This window comes from Gadus chalcogrammus, chromosome 12, assembly GCF_026213295.1.
Source record: "Gadus chalcogrammus isolate NIFS_2021 chromosome 12, NIFS_Gcha_1.0, whole genome shotgun sequence".
NCBI lineage: Eukaryota > Metazoa > Chordata > Actinopteri > Gadiformes > Gadidae > Gadus > Gadus chalcogrammus.
This window is the reverse complement of record NC_079423.1, coordinates 9,006,424-9,026,840: the sequence shown is the minus strand read 5'-3', so window position 1 is coordinate 9,026,840 and position 20,417 is coordinate 9,006,424. Positions and strand designations below refer to the sequence as shown.

Genomic DNA, 20,417 nt, shown 5'->3' with positions numbered 1-20,417 from the left:
TAGCTTCCGAGATCAGACGAGATCGGGCGTGTTCAGGGTGGTATGGCCGTAAGCAATTAGTGCAGGCGCAAAACCAGGTTTTATACAGTAGCACATAAGGAGTGAGAAAGCTGCTGAGGCTCGACGTTACACTTTTACAAAAACAATCATTAGTTAGATATAAACGGCAGTAATTGATTCAGTAGGACTCCTTATCCATGTAAACGATCATTGTGACATCTGAATTCATTAATTATCTGAAATACACTGCGTGTGCGTGTGATGTTAAATGTTTGAACCAAGGTTAACGGTTAAAGTGTCAGAGAATGGGTGGTGATTTTTTGACGTCCTCCCATGATCTGAAGTGAGCGTGCGTGTTTGTGTTGGTGAAAGTTTAAGAAATGTACAACTGTCGGTTCAGCTCTCTGGTGCTCCCTGCTGGCAGTATCACTATACTGTCCTCATGTTTCACAAAAATAGTTTTGAGAGACGTTGTCAGTTTTTGTATGTTGCTTAAATCCTCCAAAGCGGTTGGCAGTAAACATCAGGTCACGGTACGCCACGGAGTCAATGAGCTCGAGTTGAAAAAGAAAAAGCTTACAGCACCTGGTATTCCCAGGCGGTCTCCCATCCAAGTACTAACCAGGCCCGACCCTGCTTAGCTTCCGAGATCAGACGAGATCGGGCGTGTTCAGGGTGGTATGGCCGTAAGCAATTAGTGCAGGCGCAAAACCAGGTTTTATACAGTAGCACATAAGGAGTGAGAAAGCTGCTGAGGCTCGACGTTACACTTTTACAAAAACAATCATTAGTTAGATATAAACGGCAGTAATTGATTCAGTAGGACTCCTTATCCATGTAAACGATCATTGTGACATCTGAATTCATTAATTATCTGAAATACACTGCGTGTGCGTGTGATGTTAAATGTTTGAACCAAGGTTAACGGTTAAAGTGTCAGAGAATGGGTGGTGATTTTTTGACGTCCTCCCATGATCTGAAGTGAGCGTGCGTGTTTGTGTTGGTGAAAGTTTAAGAAATGTACAACTGTCGGTTCAGCTCTCTGGTGCTCCCTGCTGGCAGTATCACTATACTGTCCTCATGTTTCACAAAAATAGTTTTGAGAGACGTTGTCAGTTTTTGTATGTTGCTTAAATCCTCCAAAGCGGTTGGCAGTAAACATCAGGTCACGGTACGCCACGGTAGGCCACGGAGTCAATGAGCTCGAGTTGAAAAAGAAAAAGCTTACAGCACCTGGTATTCCCAGGCGGTCTCCCATCCAAGTACTAACCAGGCCCGACCCTGCTTAGCTTCCGAGATCAGACGAGATCGGGCGTGTTCAGGGTGGTATGGCCGTAAGCAATTAGTGCAGGCGCAAAACCAGGTTTTATACAGTAGCACATAAGGAGTGAGAAAGCTGCTGAGGCTCGACGTTACACTTTTACAAAAACAATCATTAGTTAGATATAAACGGCAGTAATTGATTCAGTAGGACTCCTTATCCATGTAAACGATCATTGTGACATCTGAATTCATTAATTATCTGAAATACACTGCGTGTGCGTGTGATGTTAAATGTTTGAACCAAGGTTAACGGTTAAAGTGTCAGAGAATGGGTGGTGATTTTTTGACGTCCTCCCATGATCTGAAGTGAGCGTGCGTGTTTGTGTTGGTGAAAGTTTAAGAAATGTACAACTGTCGGTTCAGCTCTCTGGTGCTCCCTGCTGGCAGTATCACTATACTGTCCTCATGTTTCACAAAAATAGTTTTGAGAGACGTTGTCAGTTTTTGTATGTTGCTTAAATCCTCCAAAGCGGTTGGCAGTAAACATCAGGTCACGGTACGCCACGGTAGGCCACGGAGTCAATGAGCTCGAGTTGAAAAAGAAAAAGCTTACAGCACCTGGTATTCCCAGGCGGTCTCCCATCCAAGTACTAACCAGGCCCGACCCTGCTTAGCTTCCGAGATCAGACGAGATCGGGCGTGTTCAGGGTGGTATGGCCGTAAGCAATTAGTGCAGGCGCAAAACCAGGTTTTATACAGTAGCACATAAGGAGTGAGAAAGCTGCTGAGGCTCGACGTTACACTCTTACAAAAACAATCATTAGTTAGATATAAACGGCAGTAATTGATTCAGTAGGACTCCTTATCCATGTAAACGATCATTGTGACATCTGAATTCATTAATTATCTGAAATACACTGCGTGTGCGTGTGATGTTAAATGTTTGAACCAAGGTTAACGGTTAAAGTGTCAGAGAATGGGTGGTGATTTTTTGACGTCCTCCCATGATCTGAAGTGAGCGTGCGTGTTTGTGTTGGTGAAAGTTTAAGAAATGTACAACTGTCGGTTCAGCTCTCTGGTGCTCCCTGCTGGCAGTATCACTATACTGTCCTCATGTTTCACAAAAATAGTTTTGAGAGACGTTGTCAGTTTTTGTATGTTGCTTAAATCCTCCAAAGCGGTTGGCAGTAAACATCAGGTCACGGTACGCCACGGTAGGCCACGGAGTCAATGAGCTCGAGTTGAAAAAGAAAAAGCTTACAGCACCTGGTATTCCCAGGCGGTCTCCCATCCAAGTACTAACCAGGCCCGACCCTGCTTAGCTTCCGAGATCAGACGAGATCGGGCGTGTTCAGGGTGGTATGGCCGTAAGCAATTAGTGCAGGCGCAAAACCAGGTTTTATACAGTAGCACATAAGGAGTGAGAAAGCTGCTGAGGCTCGACGTTACACTTTACAAAAACAATCATTAGTTAGATATAAACGGCAGTAATTGATTCAGTAGGACTCCTTATCCATGTAAACGATCATTGTGACATCTGAATTCATTAATTATCTGAAATACACTGCGTGTGCGTGTGATGTTAAATGTTTGAACCAAGGTTAACGGTTAAAGTGTCAGAGAATGGGTGGTGATTTTTTGACGTCCTCCCATGATCTGAAGTGAGCGTGCGTGTTTGTGTTGGTGAAAGTTTAAGAAATGTACAACTGTCGGTTCAGCTCTCTGGTGCTCCCTGCTGGCAGTATCACTATACTGTCCTCATGTTTCACAAAAATAGTTTTGAGAGACGTTGTCAGTTTTTGTATGTTGCTTAAATCCTCCAAAGCGGTTGGCAGTAAACATCAGGTCACGGTACGCCACGGTAGGCCACGGAGTCAATGAGCTCGAGTTGAAAAAGAAAAAGCTTACAGCACCTGGTATTCCCAGGCGGTCTCCCATCCAAGTACTAACCAGGCCCGACCCTGCTTAGCTTCCGAGATCAGACGAGATCGGGCGTGTTCAGGGTGGTATGGCCGTAAGCAATTAGTGCAGGCGCAAAACCAGGTTTTATACAGTAGCACATAAGGAGTGAGAAAGCTGCTGAGGCTCGACGTTACACTTTTACAAAAACAATCATTAGTTAGATATAAACGGCAGTAATTGATTCAGTAGGACTCCTTATCCATGTAAACGATCATTGTGACATCTGAATTCATTAATTATCTGAAATACACTGCGTGTGCGTGTGATGTTAAATGTTTGAACCAAGGTTAACGGTTAAAGTGTCAGAGAATGGGTGGTGATTTTTTGACGTCCTCCCATGATCTGAAGTGAGCGTGCGTGTTTGTGTTGGTGAAAGTTTAAGAAATGTACAACTGTCGGTTCAGCTCTCTGGTGCTCCCTGCTGGCAGTATCACTATACTGTCCTCATGTTTCACAAAAATAGTTTTGAGAGACGTTGTCAGTTTTTGTATGTTGCTTAAATCCTCCAAAGCGGTTGGCAGTAAACATCAGGTCACGGTACGCCACGGTAGGCCACGGAGTCAATGAGCTCGAGTTGAAAAAGAAAAAGCTTACAGCACCTGGTATTCCCAGGCGGTCTCCCATCCAAGTACTAACCAGGCCCGACCCTGCTTAGCTTCCGAGATCAGACGAGATCGGGCGTGTTCAGGGTGGTATGGCCGTAAGCAATTAGTGCAGGCGCAAAACCAGGTTTTATACAGTAGCACATAAGGAGTGAGAAAGCTGCTGAGGCTCGACGTTACACTTTTACAAAAACAATCATTAGTTAGATATAAACGGCAGTAATTGATTCAGTAGGACTCCTTATCCATGTAAACGATCATTGTGACATCTGAATTCATTAATTATCTGAAATACACTGCGTGTGCGTGTGATGTTAAATGTTTGAACCAAGGTTAACGGTTAAAGTGTCAGAGAATGGGTGGTGATTTTTTGACGTCCTCCCATGATCTGAAGTGAGCGTGCGTGTTTGTGTTGGTGAAAGTTTAAGAAATGTACAACTGTCGGTTCAGCTCTCTGGTGCTCCCTGCTGGCAGTATCACTATACTGTCCTCATGTTTCACAAAAATAGTTTTGAGAGACGTTGTCAGTTTTTGTATGTTGCTTAAATCCTCCAAAGCGGTTGGCAGTAAACATCAGGTCACGGTACGCCACGGTAGGCCACGGAGTCAATGAGCTCGAGTTGAAAAAGAAAAAGCTTACAGCACCTGGTATTCCCAGGCGGTCTCCCATCCAAGTACTAACCAGGCCCGACCCTGCTTAGCTTCCGAGATCAGACGAGATCGGGCGTGTTCAGGGTGGTATGGCCGTAAGCAATTAGTGCAGGCGCAAAACCAGGTTTTATACAGTAGCACATAAGGAGTGAGAAAGCTGCTGAGGCTCGACGTTACACTTTTACAAAAACAATCATTAGTTAGATATAAACGGCAGTAATTGATTCAGTAGGACTCCTTATCCATGTAAACGATCATTGTGACATCTGAATTCATTAATTATCTGAAATACACTGCGTGTGCGTGTGATGTTAAATGTTTGAACCAAGGTTAACGGTTAAAGTGTCAGAGAATGGGTGGTGATTTTTTGACGTCCTCCCATGATCTGAAGTGAGCGTGCGTGTTTGTGTTGGTGAAAGTTTAAGAAATGTACAACTGTCGGTTCAGCTCTCTGGTGCTCCCTGCTGGCAGTATCACTATACTGTCCTCATGTTTCACAAAAATAGTTTTGAGAGACGTTGTCAGTTTTTGTATGTTGCTTAAATCCTCCAAAGCGGTTGGCAGTAAACATCAGGTCACGGTACGCCACGGTAGGCCACGGAGTCAATGAGCTCGAGTTGAAAAAGAAAAAGCTTACAGCACCTGGTATTCCCAGGCGGTCTCCCATCCAAGTACTAACCAGGCCCGACCCTGCTTAGCTTCCGAGATCAGACGAGATCGGGCGTGTTCAGGGTGGTATGGCCGTAAGCAATTAGTGCAGGCGCAAAACCAGGTTTTATACAGTAGCACATAAGGAGTGAGAAAGCTGCTGAGGCTCGACGTTACACTTTTACAAAAACAATCATTAGTTAGATATAAACGGCAGTAATTGATTCAGTAGGACTCCTTATCCATGTAAACGATCATTGTGACATCTGAATTCATTAATTATCTGAAATACACTGCGTGTGCGTGTGATGTTAAATGTTTGAACCAAGGTTAACGGTTAAAGTGTCAGAGAATGGGTGGTGATTTTTTGACGTCCTCCCATGATCTGAAGTGAGCGTGCGTGTTTGTGTTGGTGAAAGTTTAAGAAATGTACAACTGTCGGTTCAGCTCTCTGGTGCTCCCTGCTGGCAGTATCACTATACTGTCCTCATGTTTCACAAAAATAGTTTTGAGAGACGTTGTCAGTTTTTGTATGTTGCTTAAATCCTCCAAAGCGGTTGGCAGTAAACATCAGGTCACGGTACGCCACGGTAGGCCACGGAGTCAATGAGCTCGAGTTGAAAAAGAAAAAGCTTACAGCACCTGGTATTCCCAGGCGGTCTCCCATCCAAGTACTAACCAGGCCCGACCCTGCTTAGCTTCCGAGATCAGACGAGATCGGGCGTGTTCAGGGTGGTATGGCCGTAAGCAATTAGTGCAGGCGCAAAACCAGGTTTTATACAGTAGCACATAAGGAGTGAGAAAGCTGCTGAGGCTCGACGTTACACTTTTACAAAAACAATCATTAGTTAGATATAAACGGCAGTAATTGATTCAGTAGGACTCCTTATCCATGTAAACGATCATTGTGACATCTGAATTCATTAATTATCTGAAATACACTGCGTGTGCGTGTGATGTTAAATGTTTGAACCAAGGTTAACGGTTAAAGTGTCAGAGAATGGGTGGTGATTTTTTGACGTCCTCCCATGATCTGAAGTGAGCGTGCGTGTTTGTGTTGGTGAAAGTTTAAGAAATGTACAACTGTCGGTTCAGCTCTCTGGTGCTCCCTGCTGGCAGTATCACTATACTGTCCTCATGTTTCACAAAAATAGTTTTGAGAGACGTTGTCAGTTTTTGTATGTTGCTTAAATCCTCCAAAGCGGTTGGCAGTAAACATCAGGTCACGGTACGCCACGGTAGGCCACGGAGTCAATGAGCTCGAGTTGAAAAAGAAAAAGCTTACAGCACCTGGTATTCCCAGGCGGTCTCCCATCCAAGTACTAACCAGGCCCGACCCTGCTTAGCTTCCGAGATCAGACGAGATCGGGCGTGTTCAGGGTGGTATGGCCGTAAGCAATTAGTGCAGGCGCAAAACCAGGTTTTATACAGTAGCACATAAGGAGTGAGAAAGCTGCTGAGGCTCGACGTTACACTCTTACAAAAACAATCATTAGTTAGATATAAACGGCAGTAATTGATTCAGTAGGACTCCTTATCCATGTAAACGATCATTGTGACATCTGAATTCATTAATTATCTGAAATACACTGCGTGTGCGTGTGATGTTAAATGTTTGAACCAAGGTTAACGGTTAAAGTGTCAGAGAATGGGTGGTGATTTTTTGACGTCCTCCCATGATCTGAAGTGAGCGTGCGTGTTTGTGTTGGTGAAAGTTTAAGAAATGTACAACTGTCGGTTCAGCTCTCTGGTGCTCCCTGCTGGCAGTATCACTATACTGTCCTCATGTTTCACAAAAATAGTTTTGAGAGACGTTGTCAGTTTTTGTATGTTGCTTAAATCCTCCAAAGCGGTTGGCAGTAAACATCAGGTCACGGTACGCCACGGTAGGCCACGGAGTCAATGAGCTCGAGTTGAAAAAGAAAAAGCTTACAGCACCTGGTATTCCCAGGCGGTCTCCCATCCAAGTACTAACCAGGCCCGACCCTGCTTAGCTTCCGAGATCAGACGAGATCGGGCGTGTTCAGGGTGGTATGGCCGTAAGCAATTAGTGCAGGCGCAAAACCAGGTTTTATACAGTAGCACATAAGGAGTGAGAAAGCTGCTGAGGCTCGACGTTACACTTTTACAAAAACAATCATTAGTTAGATATAAACGGCAGTAATTGATTCAGTAGGACTCCTTATCCATGTAAACGATCATTGTGACATCTGAATTCATTAATTATCTGAAATACACTGCGTGTGCGTGTGATGTTAAATGTTTGAACCAAGGTTAACGGTTAAAGTGTCAGAGAATGGGTGGTGATTTTTTGACGTCCTCCCATGATCTGAAGTGAGCGTGCGTGTTTGTGTTGGTGAAAGTTTAAGAAATGTACAACTGTCGGTTCAGCTCTCTGGTGCTCCCTGCTGGCAGTATCACTATACTGTCCTCATGTTTCACAAAAATAGTTTTGAGAGACGTTGTCAGTTTTTGTATGTTGCTTAAATCCTCCAAAGCGGTTGGCAGTAAACATCAGGTCACGGTACGCCACGGTAGGCCACGGAGTCAATGAGCTCGAGTTGAAAAAGAAAAAGCTTACAGCACCTGGTATTCCCAGGCGGTCTCCCATCCAAGTACTAACCAGGCCCGACCCTGCTTAGCTTCCGAGATCAGACGAGATCGGGCGTGTTCAGGGTGGTATGGCCGTAAGCAATTAGTGCAGGCGCAAAACCAGGTTTTATACAGTAGCACATAAGGAGTGAGAAAGCTGCTGAGGCTCGACGTTACACTTTTACAAAAACAATCATTAGTTAGATATAAACGGCAGTAATTGATTCAGTAGGACTCCTTATCCATGTAAACGATCATTGTGACATCTGAATTCATTAATTATCTGAAATACACTGCGTGTGCGTGTGATGTTAAATGTTTGAACCAAGGTTAACGGTTAAAGTGTCAGAGAATGGGTGGTGATTTTTTGACGTCCTCCCATGATCTGAAGTGAGCGTGCGTGTTTGTGTTGGTGAAAGTTTAAGAAATGTACAACTGTCGGTTCAGCTCTCTGGTGCTCCCTGCTGGCAGTATCACTATACTGTCCTCATGTTTCACAAAAATAGTTTTGAGAGACGTTGTCAGTTTTTGTATGTTGCTTAAATCCTCCAAAGCGGTTGGCAGTAAACATCAGGTCACGGTACGCCACGGTAGGCCACGGAGTCAATGAGCTCGAGTTGAAAAAGAAAAAGCTTACAGCACCTGGTATTCCCAGGCGGTCTCCCATCCAAGTACTAACCAGGCCCGACCCTGCTTAGCTTCCGAGATCAGACGAGATCGGGCGTGTTCAGGGTGGTATGGCCGTAAGCAATTAGTGCAGGCGCAAAACCAGGTTTTATACAGTAGCACATAAGGAGTGAGAAAGCTGCTGAGGCTCGACGTTACACTTTACAAAAACAATCATTAGTTAGATATAAACGGCAGTAATTGATTCAGTAGGACTCCTTATCCATGTAAACGATCATTGTGACATCTGAATTCATTAATTATCTGAAATACACTGCGTGTGCGTGTGATGTTAAATGTTTGAACCAAGGTTAACGGTTAAAGTGTCAGAGAATGGGTGGTGATTTTTTGACGTCCTCCCATGATCTGAAGTGAGCGTGCGTGTTTGTGTTGGTGAAAGTTTAAGAAATGTACAACTGTCGGTTCAGCTCTCTGGTGCTCCCTGCTGGCAGTATCACTATACTGTCCTCATGTTTCACAAAAATAGTTTTGAGAGACGTTGTCAGTTTTTGTATGTTGCTTAAATCCTCCAAAGCGGTTGGCAGTAAACATCAGGTCACGGTACGCCACGGAGTCAATGAGCTCGAGTTGAAAAAGAAAAAGCTTACAGCACCTGGTATTCCCAGGCGGTCTCCCATCCAAGTACTAACCAGGCCCGACCCTGCTTAGCTTCCGAGATCAGACGAGATCGGGCGTGTTCAGGGTGGTATGGCCGTAAGCAATTAGTGCAGGCGCAAAACCAGGTTTTATACAGTAGCACATAAGGAGTGAGAAAGCTGCTGAGGCTCGACGTTACACTTTTACAAAAACAATCATTAGTTAGATATAAACGGCAGTAATTGATTCAGTAGGACTCCTTATCCATGTAAACGATCATTGTGACATCTGAATTCATTAATTATCTGAAATACACTGCGTGTGCGTGTGATGTTAAATGTTTGAACCAAGGTTAACGGTTAAAGTGTCAGAGAATGGGTGGTGATTTTTTGACGTCCTCCCATGATCTGAAGTGAGCGTGCGTGTTTGTGTTGGTGAAAGTTTAAGAAATGTACAACTGTCGGTTCAGCTCTCTGGTGCTCCCTGCTGGCAGTATCACTATACTGTCCTCATGTTTCACAAAAATAGTTTTGAGAGACGTTGTCAGTTTTTGTATGTTGCTTAAATCCTCCAAAGCGGTTGGCAGTAAACATCAGGTCACGGTACGCCACGGAGTCAATGAGCTCGAGTTGAAAAAGAAAAAGCTTACAGCACCTGGTATTCCCAGGCGGTCTCCCATCCAAGTACTAACCAGGCCCGACCCTGCTTAGCTTCCGAGATCAGACGAGATCGGGCGTGTTCAGGGTGGTATGGCCGTAAGCAATTAGTGCAGGCGCAAAACCAGGTTTTATACAGTAGCACATAAGGAGTGAGAAAGCTGCTGAGGCTCGACGTTACACTCTTACAAAAACAATCATTAGTTAGATATAAACGGCAGTAATTGATTCAGTAGGACTCCTTATCCATGTAAACGATCATTGTGACATCTGAATTCATTAATTATCTGAAATACACTGCGTGTGCGTGTGATGTTAAATGTTTGAACCAAGGTTAACGGTTAAAGTGTCAGAGAATGGGTGGTGATTTTTTGACGTCCTCCCATGATCTGAAGTGAGCGTGCGTGTTTGTGTTGGTGAAAGTTTAAGAAATGTACAACTGTCGGTTCAGCTCTCTGGTGCTCCCTGCTGGCAGTATCACTATACTGTCCTCATGTTTCACAAAAATAGTTTTGAGAGACGTTGTCAGTTTTTGTATGTTGCTTAAATCCTCCAAAGCGGTTGGCAGTAAACATCAGGTCACGGTACGCCACGGTAGGCCACGGAGGCAATGAGCTCGAGTTGAAAAAGAAAAAGCTTACAGCACCTGGTATTCCCAGGCGGTCTCCCATCCAAGTACTAACCAGGCCCGACCCTGCTTAGCTTCCGAGATCAGACGAGATCGGGCGTGTTCAGGGTGGTATGGCCGTAAGCAATTAGTGCAGGCGCAAAACCAGGTTTTATACAGTAGCACATAAGGAGTGAGAAAGCTGCTGAGGCTCGACGTTACACTTTTACAAAAACAATCATTAGTTAGATATAAACGGCAGTAATTGATTCAGTAGGACTCCTTATCCATGTAAACGATCATTGTGACATCTGAATTCATTAATTATCTGAAATACACTGCGTGTGCGTGTGATGTTAAATGTTTGAACCAAGGTTAACGGTTAAAGTGTCAGAGAATGGGTGGTGATTTTTTGACGTCCTCCCATGATCTGAAGTGAGCGTGCGTGTTTGTGTTGGTGAAAGTTTAAGAAATGTACAACTGTCGGTTCAGCTCTCTGGTGCTCCCTGCTGGCAGTATCACTATACTGTCCTCATGTTTCACAAAAATAGTTTTGAGAGACGTTGTCAGTTTTTGTATGTTGCTTAAATCCTCCAAAGCGGTTGGCAGTAAACATCAGGTCACGGTACGCCACGGTAGGCCACGGAGGCAATGAGCTCGAGTTGAAAAAGAAAAAGCTTACAGCACCTGGTATTCCCAGGCGGTCTCCCATCCAAGTACTAACCAGGCCCGACCCTGCTTAGCTTCCGAGATCAGACGAGATCGGGCGTGTTCAGGGTGGTATGGCCGTAAGCAATTAGTGCAGGCGCAAAACCAGGTTTTATACAGTAGCACATAAGGAGTGAGAAAGCTGCTGAGGCTCGACGTTACACTCTTACAAAAACAATCATTAGTTAGATATAAACGGCAGTAATTGATTCAGTAGGACTCCTTATCCATGTAAACGATCATTGTGACATCTGAATTCATTAATTATCTGAAATACACTGCGTGTGCGTGTGATGTTAAATGTTTGAACCAAGGTTAACGGTTAAAGTGTCAGAGAATGGGTGGTGATTTTTTGACGTCCTCCCATGATCTGAAGTGAGCGTGCGTGTTTGTGTTGGTGAAAGTTTAAGAAATGTACAACTGTCGGTTCAGCTCTCTGGTGCTCCCTGCTGGCAGTATCACTATACTGTCCTCATGTTTCACAAAAATAGTTTTGAGAGACGTTGTCAGTTTTTGTATGTTGCTTAAATCCTCCAAAGCGGTTGGCAGTAAACATCAGGTCACGGTACGCCACGGAGTCAATGAGCTCGAGTTGAAAAAGAAAAAGCTTACAGCACCTGGTATTCCCAGGCGGTCTCCCATCCAAGTACTAACCAGGCCCTGACCCTGCTTAGCTTCCGAGATCAGACGAGATCGGGCGTGTTCAGGGTGGTATGGCCGTAAGCAATTAGTGCAGGCGCAAAACCAGGTTTTATACAGTAGCACATAAGGAGTGAGAAAGCTGCTGAGGCTCGACGTTACACTCTTACAAAAACAATCATTAGTTAGATATAAACGGCAGTAATTGATTCAGTAGGACTCCTTATCCATGTAAACGATCATTGTGACATCTGAATTCATTAATTATCTGAAATACACTGCGTGTGCGTGTGATGTTAAATGTTTGAACCAAGGTTAACGGTTAAAGTGTCAGAGAATGGGTGGTGATTTTTTGACGTCCTCCCATGATCTGAAGTGAGCGTGCGTGTTTGTGTTGGTGAAAGTTTAAGAAATGTACAACTGTCGGTTCAGCTCTCTGGTGCTCCCTGCTGGCAGTATCACTATACTGTCCTCATGTTTCACAAAAATAGTTTTGAGAGACGTTGTCAGTTTTTGTATGTTGCTTAAATCCTCCAAAGCGGTTGGCAGTAAACATCAGGTCACGGTACGCCACGGTAGGCCACGGAGTCAATGAGCTCGAGTTGAAAAAGAAAATCTTACAGCACCTGGTATTCCCAGGCGGTCTCCCATCCAAGTACTAACCAGTCCCGACCCTGCTTAGCTTCCGAGATCAAACGAGATCGGGCGTGTTCAGGGTGATATGACCGTAAGCAATTAGTGTAGGCGCAAAACCAGGTTTTATACAGTAGCACATAAGGAGTGAGAAAGCGGCTGAGGCTCGACGTTACACTTTTACAAAAACAATCATTAGTTAGATATAAACGGCAGTAATTGATTCAGTAGGACTCCTTATCCATGTAAACGATCATTGTGACATCTGAATTCATTAATTATCTGAAATACACTGCGTGTGCGTGTGATGTTAAATGTTTGAACCAAGGTTAACGGTTAAAGTGTCAGAGAATGGGTGGTGATTTTTTGACGTCCTCCCATGATCTGAAGTGAGCGTGCATGTTTGTGTTGGTGAAAGTTTAAGAAATGTACAACTGTCGGTTCAGCTCTCTGGTGCTCCCTGCTGGCAGTATCACTATACTGTCCTCATGTTTCACAAAAACAGTTTTGAGAGACGTTGTCAGTTTTTGTATGTTGCTTAAATCCTCCAAAGCGGTTGGCAGTAAACATCAGGTCACGGTACACCACGGAGTCAATGAGCTCGAGTTGAAAAAGAAAAAGCTTACAGCACCTGGTATTCCCAGGCGGTCTCCCATCCAAGTACTAACCAGGCCCGACCCTGCTTAGCTTCCGAGATCAGGCGAGATCAGGCGTTTTCAGGGTGGTATGGCCGTAAGCAATTAGTGAAGGCGCAAAACCAGGTTTTATACAGTAGCACATAAGGAGTGAGAAAGCTGCTGAGGCTCGACGTTACACTCTTACAAAAACAATCATTAGTTAGATATAAACAGCAGTAATTGATTCAGTAGGACTCCTTATCCATGTAAACGATCATTGTGACATCTGAATTCATTAATTATCTGAAATACACTGCGTGTGCGTGTGATGTTAAATGTTTGAACCAAGGTTAACGGTTAAAGTGTCAGAGAATGGGTGGTGATTTTTTGACGTCCTCCCATGATCTGAAGTGAGCGTGCGTGTTTGTGTTGGTGAAAGTTTAAGAAATGTACAACTGTCGGTTCAGCTCTCTGGTGCTCCCTGCTGGCAGTATCACTATACTGTCCTCATGTTTCACAAAAATAGTTTTGAGAGACGTTGTCAGTTTTTGTATGTTGCTTAAATCCTCCAAAGCGGTTGGCAGTAAACATCAGGTCACGGTACGCCACGGTAGGCCACGGAGGCAATGAGCTCGAGTTGAAAAAGAAAAAGCTTACAGCACCTGGTATTCCCAGGCGGTCTCCCATCCAAGTACTAACCAGGCCCGACCCAGCTTAGCTTCTGAGATCAGACGAGATCGGGCGTGTTTTTTTTTAATCTTTTTTATTATCAAAAATATATTCAATTTTATACAATTACGCATTCATTTATACATATATCAAATAAAAGTAAATGAAAAACTGCCCACAAATTAAACCACAAACCGCACAAACAATTAACTAAACACACTTTCTCTTTTAAATTAAAAATAAGAACCACACAGCAAAAACAGTATCTTTTCCCAAATACACTTACCCTCGAAATTAAACCGCCCCTCAGTCCCAAAGCACAAACCGAACAGCCCAAACCCAGAATTTTTAACCTCGAACATTTACCCACAAAATTAAACCACCCCTCATTCGAAAAAAACACACAAAACCAAAATCCCACACAAAACTCCCTCGCTCTCCCACCTCCAAAATTATGCCACCCCCTTTAAACCACCCAAATCAACCCCAAACGGTGCCCTGCTCAGTCATCCATACAATTCCATTCTCATTCACACCACATACTCCCGCACTCTCTACAAACATACTCACAAACAAAGCCTCGTCCACAACATACAGCATTCGTAAGTGTCTTTTCCATTCATTCACAAACAGCCTCCATGCATCCAACTTTCTCCTTTCATACAGCGCAAAATTGCGCCTGTTAAAAATCGCCCTCCTTGCAAATCCAAAGATCATATTGATCATTTTCCAATTTCTATATTTCCTACTCACTCCCAAGAGTACAGACAATTCCCACCCCCGTTCCACCCAGCAGTCTCCCACACTGCACCCTCCCAGCAGCCCCTTGATTTTTCCCCAGAATTCCACTAGCTCGCAACAATACACAAAAATGTGATTCACGTCTTCATCCCCACTTTCACACACCATACACGTCCTCCCATACACTCCCCTGTGCATTTGGTGCAGGATGATGCATGTGAAAATCCTCCTGTGCCTTATCTTGAAATCAAGATCAAATATTGCATGCGGTGTGTGCGGTATGTTAATGTACTTCCACAAAATGTTGGGTGTAATGTCCGGATATGTGTCTGCCCATTTACTCTCACATGTGGGTTTTTGCACTCTATGTGTCAATGCATGCTTGTACCAAATCTTTGTCTTGACATCAGTAATGGCGTGTGACTCCCCCCCCAGGCACAGGAAGATTCCCACCACATCATCCTGCCCAACCCTCCCCTTATTTCTAAACCCGTCCCCCCATTCACTCATCACACACTCTTCCACTCTCTCCAACACTTTCACAATCACTCCCCTCCTATATGTTATCCCCTTCTCTCTCATTATCCTAATCACTCTTTCTTTATCCCATCTCCCTCCCCTGTCGACTAGATCTCCCACCCGCTTCAGCCCCGCCCTCTCAAGAGCCACGCTCTTGATGACCCCTCCGCCCCCTTGTTTAAAATATGGGCTGGAGAGGAAAGGTAGCCTCATCACAGACGCTCTTGACTCGCATACGAGTGCAGTCTTATGAAACAGCAGGAACCACGCGTTGAGCACCTCCTGGAAGAACCGCGGCAGATGTGCATATGCCGCTGCGTTCTGCGTCTGCAACAAATTGTCATCACTTAAGAGACCAAATGTGCTCAGCCACTGGCTGAAGTGGCCCTTCCAGGCCGCCTCCCGACTTGCATCCCTAAATTTGCCTATCAATTTAGTTCGTAACGCAGTTCTTTTTGCGAGTACGTCCATCAATCCTAGCCCACCCTGATCATTGACCCTTATCAGCGTTCTATGCGCTATACTGGCTGCTTTGCTCCTCCAAATAAAGTCTCTAACGACTTTGGCAATCTTCTGCTCAGCCCAAGTCGGAAGCGCACAAGTGCTCAAGGCATGATTCACCTGCGACAACACTAGAGCATTGGTGACGGCCACCCTTCCCCTCAACAGCAGACCCCTAGCCCTCCACATACTCAGGGTCTTTTGCATACGCCCAATAACATCCTTCCACGTCAAATCATCGCATTCATTCTCATCACTACCAACATACACTCCGAGCACTTTTCTTTGATTCTCCACTACTTTGAATCCCCATTTGTTATCTAGGTCTTTGTTCCTACCCATCCCCATTATTTCAGATTTCTCCATATTAATTTTTGCTCCTGAAGCTCTCTCATACGTTTCTATATGTTTCAACACTATATCCACATCACTCTCACTTTTTACCATTACATTAATATCATCCGCATACTGCATTAAACTAATTTTTCCCTTACCTATTCCACACACTCTTTTGTCATTCAAAATTAAAGCCGCCAACGGCTCCGCCACCATGCTATAGAGCAGTGCTGACATTGGGCAGCCCTGCCTCACTGACCTCTTGACATCGAAAGAGTCAGTCAGAGCACCGTTACACTTAATTTTACTCTTAGCCCCCCCATAGAGCAATCCCACCCACCCCCTTAATTTAGTCCCAAGTCCAAGTTTCTCCAGTACCCTCCCCAAAAAATCCTGATCCACCCTATCAAACGCTTTGTTTAAATCAATCCCCAGCCACAATCCTCCCTCCCCTTCCATATCTCTAACTACCTGTTTTATTGTTAATATCGAATCCCCAATGTCCCTCCCCGGAATGCTATACGCTTGAGTTGGACCTATTACTGAGCCTATTACCTCCCTCATTCTATTCGCAAGTATCTTAGCAATAATTTTATAGTCAGTGTTGAGTAGACTGATTGGCCTATAGTTATCAAGATTTTTGTTATCACCCTTATTTTTATAAAAAATCGTAATTATGCCTAATCCCATACTCTCCGGGAGCCAGCCTGTTTTCTCCACATACTTGCAGAGTTTTTCAACCACCGGAGCCAGAATTCCCTTAAAGCCGACGTAAAACTCGGCTGTCAGACCATCACTCCCCGGGCTCTTATTCTTGTTTAGTCCATCAATAGCACTATAAATCTCTTGCACAGAAAATTCACAATCGCACCAAGCACTATCCTCCCTACTTAAAGTCCTCTCCAGTGCCTCTAAGGCCTCTCCCACACTATCCTCATCACATGCATCTTTTTTAAATAAACACTCATAATAATCCCTAACTACTTTTAATATCTCTTCCTTATCAGTTATTATTTGACCACCATTATCTAATACCTCCTTTATCTCCGTTTTATTTTGTTTTTGTTTTTCCAAACCCAGGAAAAAGGCTGTGCTCCTTTCCCCTTCGTACATATATTGTATCCTGCTTCTAATAGCAGCCCCTCTACACTTCGCTACCTCTAAGGCACTCAATTTTTCTTTTAAATCCACATATTTTTCCGTACATATATTACCCTCCTCATCTAACAGTTTAATTTCCTCATTTAGTTGTTTTCTCAAATGAACCTCCTCTGCATTTTCCCTTTTCCTTTTTTCTATACCATACCTGACACATTTGTTTTTAATTCTTATTTTCACACTCTCCCACCACACACTCATATTCGCATCATCATTCCATTCATCCATCGTTCTCTTCAAAAAAAAACCCATGCTCTTCATAAACACAGCATCTCCCAAAAAGCTGGCATTAAAGCACCAAGGCCTCTGGTTGACACTCCCTCCCCTCCCTCCCACCTCTAACCTAATCCCCGCGTGGTCACTCCAGGTATTATTGATGTATTCCACACTCTTAATTAATTTAACATTACCACTTTGTACCAACACAAAGTCAATCCTACTCTGTTTCAGAGTATTAGCAACAAGTTGCCTCCTTGAAAAAACCTTTTCCCACGGGTGTAGGACTCTCCATATGTCTACCAATTGATAGTTCTCCATCAAGTCCCTAAGGGTTTGCCTAGTGCTGTCCCCTTTAAACGTATTGTTACTCGATAAATCAGACCGAGTCAAAATAACATTAAAATCCCCCACAATCATACAGTTAGGGTTGCACCACACATTTAAACCAGCCAAAAAAACCCTCCTCTCCTTCTCCCCATTGGGTGCATGTAAATTAATTATTCTAAGTTCCCTCCCCTCATAAACACAATCAACAACTAACAACCTCCCCTCTAAATCTCTATGAACTAAATTAATCCCCGTTATTTTAGCACTATTAAAACATATTGCCACTCCCCTGGCCCTGGGAGTCCCTTCAGAAAAATAAATCTGGCCTTTCCACTGCTTTCTACTCCTATTCAGTAGGTTGTCATCCCACCTAGTTTCCTGTAAACACAAAATATCAGCTCTTATGTCCAATATGGCATTTCTTTTATATTCAGTTCTCATACCGTTCGCATTCAGGGAAAAAATAACCAAAGCCATAAATAATAAAAAATAAAATAAGGAAAAACCAACGAAAAAGAGCCAGCTAGCACAATAACCTTCATCAAAAAAAATTAACAATTCTTATTCTTCTTCCCACTCCCCTCCGTCTTTTGCTTTGCGGACATCCTTTTTTTCGCCTCCCTTAGCTCCTCCATGTCCATATCACTCCCCGAGCTCCCCTCCCTCACAGTATTATCCACAAAATCCCCACTCTCACCCACCTCATCATTGCCCCAAATCATTTTAAGTACAGTTTTCCCCGTCCCATCCCCAAACATTCTTACCCCTTCCCGTCTTTCACCTCTGCCTCTCACGCTCCTGTCTCCCTGCCGCCGCGGCAGGCCCTCGCTCCGCTCTCCCCTCAGGTCCGCAGGCTGGCCCGAGGTGAGCTCCTCCTCCAGCAACGTGGGGAATTCCTCCCCCCCAGAGGCACCGTCCCGGTCCATGCTCGCGCCCATGCCCTCCTCCTCGTCCTCACCACCACCGTCATCCGGCGCCCCCGGTTCGTCACCATCCAGCTCGCCGCCGTCCTCCTCCGCCTCCTTCTCCACCGGGCATATACAGTCTCTCTCTCTCCTCCGGCATGTCAGACACTTTGCCACCCCAGTGGCACACTCCCGAGCGTAGTGGCCCTGGCATCCGCAATTATGACAGGTAAAATCCGGGCACTCACGCAGGATGTGGCCCGGCTGCATACAGCTCCTACAAACCTTCATCTGGCGGTCGTGGATTACTCTAAAGTATTCAACACCCGTTGCGGTATTGAATTTAGTGGAATATGGCAAGGATTGCACGAGCTCATTAAATTTGACCCGTACAATCCTTGTACCATCGGCAATATTGGTGCCCGGCCACATCCTCCTCTTGATTGACGAAAGCGCCCGGACTCCCCACCCACTTAGTTTATCCAGGATTTCCGCATCAGAAATGTATGCTGGCAGGGTAAGAAAGGAAACCACCAGCTCGTCATTACATAGTTCTCTGGCAATAATCCTAGTGTTGTGTATTTTAAACCCATCGAGCAGACGGTCCTTCCCCCTCTCTCCGCACACCGTCACCTCCAGCTTCCCGAGGGCCAGCACCCTACAGGCCCGGATTTCTCCGCACACGACCGCCATAGCCTTCATTAATTCTCCTATGGGTATAACGTCCCCGCACTGCTCCACGCAAACCGTGAGCCTCCTCTCATACATGCGCTCTACCTTCTTAATCCCGTCCACTGTTTCTCCACCAGCCACCTGCTCTTGCCCGCCTCCAGCCGCCTTGCCGTTCCCATCTCCCCCGCTCTCTCCTTCTCTCCTTTCTCCTCCCGACTCCTCCGCAACACTCCTTCCTCCTCGCAACCCGCCAGCTTTTCCGTCCTCCTCCACCTCAAGTCCTGCTCCATTCACCGTCCCTCCAGCTCGCTGCCCGCCGGCACTCATTTCGCCCGGTGGCTTCGCCGAAGCTAGGCCCCGGATCATTCTCGCCTCCACCGTTGCAAACAAACAAAAACGACTGGAAAAGTATATATATAATAACTCAGAGCGATCCCCCAACAGTCTATGACTGCGGGGGACGAAAAAAAACACAAAATAACTGGCTTGTTAGACCAGATAGCAACACTCCAAAATTCTCTCCACCAGAACAAACAATTTACCATGCGGCTGTCCAAAAAAAAACACTACGTACTCCAACACTGTAGGGGGCGTCAGGGTGGTATGGCCGTAAGCAATTAGTGCAGGCGCAAAACCAGGTTTTATACAGTAGCACATAAGGAGTGAGAAAGCTGCTGAGGCTCGACGTTACACTTTTACAAAAACAATCATTAGTTAGATATAAACGGCAGTAATTGATTCAGTAGGACTCCTTATCCATGTAAACGATCATTGTGACATCTGAATTCATTAATTATCTGAAATACACTGCATGTGCGTGTGATGTTAAATGTTTGAACCAAGGTTAACGGTTAAAGTGTCAGAGAATGGGTGGTGATTTTTTGACGTCCTCCCATGATCTGAAGTGAGCGTGCGTGTTTGTGTTGGTGAAATTTTAAGAAATGTACAACTGTCGGTTCAGCTCTCTGGTGCTCCCTGCTGGCAGTATCACTATACTGTCCTCATGTTTCACAAAAATAGTTTTGAGAGACGTTGTCAGATTTTGTATGTTGCTTAAATCCTCCAAAGCGGTTGGCAGTAAACATCAGGTCACGGTACGCCACGGTAGGCCACGGAGTCAATGAGCTCGAGTTGAAAAAGAAAAAGATTACAGCACCTGGTATTCCCAGGCGGTCTCCCATCCAAGTACTAACCAGGCCCTACCCTGCTTAGCTTCCGAGATCAGACGAGATCGGGCGTGTTCAGGGTGGTATGGCCGTAAGCAATTAGTGTAGGCGCAAAACCAGGTTTTATACAGTAGCACATAAGGAGTGAGAAAGCTGCTGAGGCTCGACGTTACACTTTTACAAATACTATCATTAGTTAGATATAAACGGCAGTAATTGATTCAGTAGGACTCCTTATCCATGTAAACGATCATTGTGACATCTGAATTCATTAATTATCTGAAATACACTGTGTGTGCGTGTGATGTTAAATGTTTGAACCAAGGTTAACGGTTAAAGTGTCAGAGAATGGGTGGTGATTTT

The 20,417-nt window shown here is 44.8% G+C and overlaps 21 non-coding genes across 21 annotated transcripts; all 21 read right to left on the bottom strand.

Moving 5' to 3' along the window:
* Positions 1–573: 573 nt before the first annotated feature.
* On the bottom strand, positions 574–692 carry LOC130397615 (5S ribosomal RNA). Its single transcript, XR_008900198.1, has one exon. It is a non-coding gene; the product is annotated as a 5S ribosomal RNA (ribosomal RNA).
* Positions 693–1,221: 529 nt separating this feature from the next.
* Positions 1,222–1,340, bottom strand: LOC130397614 (5S ribosomal RNA). The gene has a single exon (XR_008900197.1). It is a non-coding gene; the product is annotated as a 5S ribosomal RNA (ribosomal RNA).
* A 529-nt stretch (positions 1,341–1,869) lies between these two features.
* Positions 1,870–1,988, bottom strand: LOC130397613 (5S ribosomal RNA). The gene has a single exon (XR_008900196.1). It is a non-coding gene; the product is annotated as a 5S ribosomal RNA (ribosomal RNA).
* A 529-nt stretch (positions 1,989–2,517) lies between these two features.
* LOC130397612 (5S ribosomal RNA) lies at positions 2,518–2,636 on the bottom strand. The gene has a single exon (XR_008900195.1). It is a non-coding gene; the product is annotated as a 5S ribosomal RNA (ribosomal RNA).
* A 528-nt stretch (positions 2,637–3,164) lies between these two features.
* LOC130397611 (5S ribosomal RNA) lies at positions 3,165–3,283 on the bottom strand. Its single transcript, XR_008900194.1, has one exon. It is a non-coding gene; the product is annotated as a 5S ribosomal RNA (ribosomal RNA).
* Positions 3,284–3,812: 529 nt separating this feature from the next.
* On the bottom strand, positions 3,813–3,931 carry LOC130397609 (5S ribosomal RNA). The gene has a single exon (XR_008900193.1). It is a non-coding gene; the product is annotated as a 5S ribosomal RNA (ribosomal RNA).
* A 529-nt stretch (positions 3,932–4,460) lies between these two features.
* On the bottom strand, positions 4,461–4,579 carry LOC130397608 (5S ribosomal RNA). Its single transcript, XR_008900192.1, has one exon. It is a non-coding gene; the product is annotated as a 5S ribosomal RNA (ribosomal RNA).
* Positions 4,580–5,108: 529 nt separating this feature from the next.
* On the bottom strand, positions 5,109–5,227 carry LOC130397607 (5S ribosomal RNA). Its single transcript, XR_008900191.1, has one exon. It is a non-coding gene; the product is annotated as a 5S ribosomal RNA (ribosomal RNA).
* Positions 5,228–5,756: 529 nt separating this feature from the next.
* Positions 5,757–5,875, bottom strand: LOC130397606 (5S ribosomal RNA). Its single transcript, XR_008900190.1, has one exon. It is a non-coding gene; the product is annotated as a 5S ribosomal RNA (ribosomal RNA).
* Positions 5,876–6,404: 529 nt separating this feature from the next.
* On the bottom strand, positions 6,405–6,523 carry LOC130397604 (5S ribosomal RNA). The gene has a single exon (XR_008900188.1). It is a non-coding gene; the product is annotated as a 5S ribosomal RNA (ribosomal RNA).
* Positions 6,524–7,052: 529 nt separating this feature from the next.
* Positions 7,053–7,171, bottom strand: LOC130397603 (5S ribosomal RNA). The gene has a single exon (XR_008900187.1). It is a non-coding gene; the product is annotated as a 5S ribosomal RNA (ribosomal RNA).
* Positions 7,172–7,700: 529 nt separating this feature from the next.
* LOC130397602 (5S ribosomal RNA) lies at positions 7,701–7,819 on the bottom strand. The gene has a single exon (XR_008900186.1). It is a non-coding gene; the product is annotated as a 5S ribosomal RNA (ribosomal RNA).
* Positions 7,820–8,348: 529 nt separating this feature from the next.
* Positions 8,349–8,467, bottom strand: LOC130397601 (5S ribosomal RNA). Its single transcript, XR_008900185.1, has one exon. It is a non-coding gene; the product is annotated as a 5S ribosomal RNA (ribosomal RNA).
* Positions 8,468–8,985: 518 nt separating this feature from the next.
* On the bottom strand, positions 8,986–9,104 carry LOC130397600 (5S ribosomal RNA). The gene has a single exon (XR_008900184.1). It is a non-coding gene; the product is annotated as a 5S ribosomal RNA (ribosomal RNA).
* A 519-nt stretch (positions 9,105–9,623) lies between these two features.
* On the bottom strand, positions 9,624–9,742 carry LOC130397599 (5S ribosomal RNA). The gene has a single exon (XR_008900183.1). It is a non-coding gene; the product is annotated as a 5S ribosomal RNA (ribosomal RNA).
* A 529-nt stretch (positions 9,743–10,271) lies between these two features.
* Positions 10,272–10,390, bottom strand: LOC130397598 (5S ribosomal RNA). Its single transcript, XR_008900182.1, has one exon. It is a non-coding gene; the product is annotated as a 5S ribosomal RNA (ribosomal RNA).
* Positions 10,391–10,919: 529 nt separating this feature from the next.
* LOC130397597 (5S ribosomal RNA) lies at positions 10,920–11,038 on the bottom strand. Its single transcript, XR_008900181.1, has one exon. It is a non-coding gene; the product is annotated as a 5S ribosomal RNA (ribosomal RNA).
* A 519-nt stretch (positions 11,039–11,557) lies between these two features.
* On the bottom strand, positions 11,558–11,677 carry LOC130400900 (5S ribosomal RNA). Its single transcript, XR_008903369.1, has one exon. It is a non-coding gene; the product is annotated as a 5S ribosomal RNA (ribosomal RNA).
* A 528-nt stretch (positions 11,678–12,205) lies between these two features.
* On the bottom strand, positions 12,206–12,324 carry LOC130395525 (5S ribosomal RNA). The gene has a single exon (XR_008898573.1). It is a non-coding gene; the product is annotated as a 5S ribosomal RNA (ribosomal RNA).
* A 519-nt stretch (positions 12,325–12,843) lies between these two features.
* LOC130400728 (5S ribosomal RNA) lies at positions 12,844–12,962 on the bottom strand. The gene has a single exon (XR_008903204.1). It is a non-coding gene; the product is annotated as a 5S ribosomal RNA (ribosomal RNA).
* Positions 12,963–20,032: 7,070 nt separating this feature from the next.
* Positions 20,033–20,151, bottom strand: LOC130399756 (5S ribosomal RNA). Its single transcript, XR_008902256.1, has one exon. It is a non-coding gene; the product is annotated as a 5S ribosomal RNA (ribosomal RNA).
* Positions 20,152–20,417: the final 266 nt, after the last annotated feature.